Genomic DNA, 5,867 nt, shown 5'->3' with positions numbered 1-5,867 from the left:
CAGATGATTGCCTGCCACCATTAAGCAATTGGTAATTACATATAATTTTTTTTTTCTAAAAAGTGTAAAATTTTGGAAAACATTTTTCACGAAAATTAATTGTCACGCACAACGAGTCTGTGTGCAAAATGTCAGCTCGATTGGATCACAGGAAGTGGGTAAAAAAACGACCGAAAGATTTGCACGGTCGTAAGCGCGCAAGCAAGCAAGTGAACTTAATATAAAGGATTAAAAAAAAAATCGCGACAAAGGTGGGATTCGAACCCACGCGTGCAGAGCACAATGGATTAGCAGTCCATCGCCTTAACCACTCGGCCACCTGGTCTCACGCACTCACACACGCAAGCACATACAACCAGAACCAGGATGAAGACTTGCACGCACATACATACAAACAGACCCCCCCCCACACACACACACAGTCATACCATTATTTTTTCCTAAAAAGTGTAAAATTTGGGGAAAAATTTTTCACGAAAATAAATTGTCACGCACAACGAGTCTGTGTGGAAAATGTCAGCTCGATTGGATCACGGGAAGTGGGTTAAAAAACGACCGAAATATTTGCACGGTCGTAAACGCGCAAGCAAGCAAGCAAGTGAACTTAATATAAAGGATTTAAAAATAAGGGAGAGTAGCCGGTGGACGTGTGAGGGGTCACCCTATAAGTGGCAAGATCCGCAGGAATATGCAAGTCCCAATCGACCTGTGACTCGCTGACCAAGTGACTCAACATGGAGGTCAGAGTCCGGTGTAGGCGTTTGACCATGCCATCTGTTTGCGGGTGGTACGGTGACGTGTGTACCTTTTTCGTCCCCAGAAAATCGCCGCAGACCTCACGCAGCAGCTTGAACGATTTTTTTTTACCTTGATCCGTCAAGAGGCGCTCGGGGGCACCCTTATCCAGAAAATAGCCATTGAGGAATGCCTCGGTAATAGTCACAGCCGATTGATTCGGGAGCGGCCAGGTCATAGGCCAGCGTGAGAAATACTCAAAGCTCACAAGCAAGTACCTATTTCCACGTGCGGAAGTAGGAAACAGCCCGATAAAAAATCGAGGGCAACAATTTTGTTAATATGCAAGACCTGGATGGATTGCAGTGGAGGGCAACAGGATCTCGCTGGCGGCTTCCGCCGGGCACATTGCACACAGTCCTTAAGCAGATCTTCTACGTCGGATGCCATGGCCGGCAAATAAAAATCCAATTTAAGAGCGGCCAGCATCTTTTGCACTCTGCAATGCAACAATCGTATATGCCCCATCCATACAACCTCGCCACGCAGGGAAGTAGGGACAACAATAGCATAACGGGGGAATCCCTTGTCCCAATACATGAGTAGCCCGCCCCGCAGGACAAATGAGGCGACACTTCGCGGAGCTGCGGAGCCGTGCCACCGGCGGTCTCCCTGACACGCAACTTAAGGAGAGACGCGTCTTCTGCCTGCAGGCGTCCCCACACCTCGTAGTCCAACCCGATAACCGCATCCCGTGCGGCAGGGACGTCACCCGTCCTGCCCATCGTGTCCACGGCAGACGCAATGAGAGGGCAGGGGGAGGTTGACTCGGCCGGTCGACAACAACCGGAACCCGAAAAACAAGCACAAGCACACGCCTCGCCTGTGGGCAATCACGACAGGATTTTCATATGGCGAGAACCTTTACGATACGTAACTTCGAACGAAAAATCCTACAGGATTTCAAGCCAGCGTGACAATTGACCTGGGGGCTAATTCACATGCAGTGTGTACTGGAGCACCGCGTGATTGGAGCGCACCTCGAAATGTCTCCCGTACAAGTAGGGCTGATATTTTTACGCAGTACCGCTGCTCGGCAGGAGACAGCACCCTGCTACCATACGTGACCACGTGCTCCACGCCATTGACAACCTGGGATAACACCGCACCAATGCCGGTATTACTGGCGTCCATGTCCAACACGAATGGCAACGAAAAGTTGGGATAATGTAGGGGAGGGGCGTTAAACAGCCCATCACGAATGGAGCAGAACGCAGCTTCCTCCTCCTTCCCCCAATGATATTTTTAGCCCTGAACTGTCAATGCTTGGAGAGGTTTCGCAATAGATGTGAAACCCGCGACAAATCGGCGATAGTAACAGGCAAAGCCGATAAAACTGCGCACCTCGCTGGCCGAGGTGTGGTCGGCCACGTCCGAATGCAAGCAGTTTTTTTCCGGGTCTGTCGTGATGCCCGATTCGCTAACTATATAGCCCAAGTATCGAACCGATTTTTGGAGTAGGTGACATTTTTGGGGCTTGAATTTCAGGTTGGCTGCATGCATCTTAATGAAAACAGCCTGCAGGCGATCCAAATGCTCATCAAACGTGAGACCGAAAACAATGACGTCGTCCAAATATATTAGGCATGAATCCCACTGGAGGCCCGCGACAACCAACTCCATCAGATGCTGAAAGGTGGCCGGTGGGGAGTGGAGCCCCATTGGAAGCCGGTTAAACTCAAACAACCTTTCTAATGTTCTAAAAGCCTTCTTGGGCCTTGAAGCCTCGTCAAGCGGCAGCTGCCAAAAGCCCGACAGAAGGTCAAGGGTGGAAAAAACCACGTGCCCGCCAAAGCGTCCAACGAATCGTCCATACAAGGCAAGGGCTATGCATCCACAACAGAAAGCTTGCGGAAATCAACACAAAACCGCAAACCGCCGTCGTGCTTTTGGATGGCGAGATGATATCTGCGGCCAACATCTCATCAACCACCGCCTGAACGTGTTCCTTTTCGGCCGGGCTCAGGCGGTAAGGATTCTGCCGAATGGGGGCGGCATTTCCCATGTCAATATGGTAGCTCAAAAGGGACTTGCAACCGATATCAAATTTACTCTTACTAAAAATATCAGAAAACTCCTGCAGGCGTGCTCTCAGTTTCCCCACGCCGACCCCGACATTTCCCTCGACATTCTTCTCCGGACACATCGGAGACGCATTTGTAGTGGTGCAATGCGTGCATATTTGGGAACGACTGCATGTCCGCGCTGGGTAGCCAGAAGAGGTGGTTGGTGAGCATCATTGGGGGGATGCTAAGAGCAGCTAAGGTCAGGACGACCGTTGGGGTCATTTTGTTGGGGTAAACAAGGCGGGAGGTGGATCAGGATTTGATAAGACCGGTATCTTCAAACCATAGAGGGTTTTTCTGAGAATGTTCTGGAAGGGGTCGCAAGGGATATATAAGACGGGCAAACGAGCCGAGAGTTGAGTTGTTGAAGACAGAAGACAAGGGAAGCTGAAGCCGGACCCGCCAAGCTAGTTAGAGTGTTCTTGGCGCAAGTAGTCCTGTGTGGACCTGGGTAGGCTAGGATAGGGTCGCTAGGGGTAAGTGCAGTCCGTGCGTCGGCACGCTTGACCCCCGGGGCTACCGTGGTATCTTCCTGAGACAGCGAGACACGGGCCCTGTACAGACTAGGAGTAGGACACTAAAGGCGTGAGCGCAGTCCATACGTCGGCACGCTTTTAACGCCGTGGCTGCCGGGAAGTGTGAACAAGGAGAGTAGTGATTAGGATAGGGAAGGGGAGTAGAGGATAGGATAGGGACACGGCGAGTGAGGAAGTAAACGAGCGATGGGCGGCGGATCCTCGGCTGAACTAACAAGTGTTCTTTAACCAAACTGTAATAAAGTGGCCTGGACAGAAGGCAAAAAATCGTCCACCTCTATTTACAATACTATATTTGGTGTCAGAGGTGACTGAATAACCGCGCCGACATGTCAAAGAAGACAATGAAAAGAAGAAACGTACCGGTGGACTCAGAGCAGGAGATTGCTGCTCCCCCGGTGGACCCGGACAACCAGCTGCCTTCAGCGCAGGAGGGCAAACCAGGCGAGGCCGAGGCCCCGAGCCCGGCTCAGGAATGGAAGGCCGTCATGGCACAGTGGGAGGCCAAGCTGGCGGTGCTCATGGCGTCGTTCGACCGCTTCACAACGACGGCATCACCGACGGAGTCAAGCCAGCCTCAGCCCGCTCCTGCGATGCCGGTTGTTGCCGTGAACGCGGCCGCAGGTCCCACCGTGCCGCAAGCAGTGCCGGATGCTACAGGGGCGCCGGAGTCATCACTTTCGGTTTCAAAGCATCGGGTCCCGCGCGTCCAACGCTTCAAGGCCAGGGTTGGTGATTGGACGGCGTTCACGCGATGCTTCCGAGCGGTGTACCAATCACTGGACTGGGCGGAGAGCGACGCGCTGTGGACCTTGATAATGGCCCTTGACGACGATGCACTAGCGGCGTTCTACGGCATTCCAGACAAAGACAGGTCAACGCTGGCGGGTACATTCGCGGCAATGCAAGACATCCACGAGCCGCGATCAGCCGCCAAACGTAAATATCAACTGAGGAAGCGGGAGAACATGGAGTCTCCCCTCACTTACCGCAGCGCATTGTTGGTCCTCGGCCAAGCAGCTTACCCAGCGATGGACTAAGCTGCCCTCGACTCCCTGGCCCACGAGAAGCTGTTGATAGTGGCAAACGAGCTGCGAGTCGTCCTTTCACTTCCCAGCAACGACGACGTGTTGCAGATAGCCAGGACCATCCAAACCAACCTGGATCTCCGCAACGAACCAACAGCTGCAGCGGCACAAACTCCGACGGTGAACGCCAGCACGGCCGGGTGCGCGGCAGGGGTGGAGGAGCTGCGGCTTGCTGCAGCAGCGGGAGGTTGGCCGTTCGCGAGCTTGCCCCGTTGCCCGGAGGCGCCAGGAAGTGGCGCTCATCGCACGTGCTACGAGTGCGAACGGAGAGGACATCAAGCCCGTGACTGCTGGCGATGCAAGGGCGTTTTTCCAAGGGCACCGGACGACTACAACTGCGGCTTCTCCCCATTTTGAGGACCACAGGCAATTCGCGACCCATCGAATACACGGCCGTTTCCTTCACATCACACATCCGCGCTGCCTCACCCTGCACCCACTCATTCACACGGATCGCGCGATGGGGTTGTGTCGGGCGCATATGCGCATTGTGTTCTGGGTGCTGCGCCGGATTCGTCAGATCTAATGGCGCTTATTCAAGGGGTAGAGATCAGGGTCATTGTCGACACTGGGGCTTCGGCCATCCTTTGATTTGAAGCTTTCGTGACTGCATGGATTCATATTCTTAGTCTTAATTTTGGAGCTTTCGTGACTGCAGGAATTATTCTTTGGTTTTTTCGGTAAAGTCACGTATAAAAATAAAATAATAAATTAAATAATAGCATACAACGTTTCGATTGCAACACAAGCAATCATCATCAGGTATAATGAAATAGCGACATAGAATATAACCAGAAAACTATAGACAGACATATAAGCAGACAGATATCACCAAGATACATAGAGAGAGCAACCCAGGTACAGAGAGAGGTGATCGTCTCTGTGGGGTGGCCTTAAATAGACAGAGACGATCACCTCTCTCTGTACCTGGGTTGCTCTCTCTATGTATCTTGGTGATATCTGTCTGCTTATATGTCTGTCTATAGTTTTCTGGTTATATTCTATGTCGCTATTTCATTATACCTGATGATGAATGCTTGTGTTGCAATCGAAACGTTGTATGCTATTATTTAATTTATTATTTTATTTTTATACGTGACTTTACCGAAAAAACCAAAGAATCATATTCTTAGGTTTTTTCGCTAAAGTCACGTAGGTAAAACATCAAAATTAATAAAAATAAAATAAAGATCACGACGTTTCGGAGGCAACACAAGTCTCCGTCATCAGGTGGGACCGTCACAGCCAGATTAGCTGCATCAAGTGAGGCAATGATTCAAGATGTAATCCCTTAAAAGCAAGTTGAGAGGGGGGGGAGCTCATCAGAATGTGGTAGCCAATGAATGGAACGTATCGGGAGGGAGGGGGGGCGGGGCTCAAAG

The 5,867-nt window shown here is 51.4% G+C and overlaps 1 non-coding gene across 1 annotated transcript; it reads right to left on the bottom strand.

Annotated features, from left to right (window-relative positions):
• Positions 1–243: 243 nt before the first annotated feature.
• Positions 244–325, bottom strand: TRNAS-GCU (transfer RNA serine (anticodon GCU)). The gene has a single exon. It is a non-coding gene; the product is annotated as a tRNA-Ser (tRNA).
• Between the last annotated feature and the right edge of the window lie 5,542 nt (positions 326–5,867).

Source organism: Lethenteron reissneri, chromosome 4 (assembly GCF_015708825.2).
Source record: "Lethenteron reissneri isolate LAM-NWPU_2019-01 chromosome 4, ASM1570882v1, whole genome shotgun sequence".
Lineage (NCBI taxonomy): Eukaryota > Metazoa > Chordata > Hyperoartia > Petromyzontiformes > Petromyzontidae > Lethenteron > Lethenteron reissneri.
The sequence above is the reverse complement of the archived record's forward strand: the minus strand, read 5'-3'. Positions and strand labels throughout refer to the sequence as shown.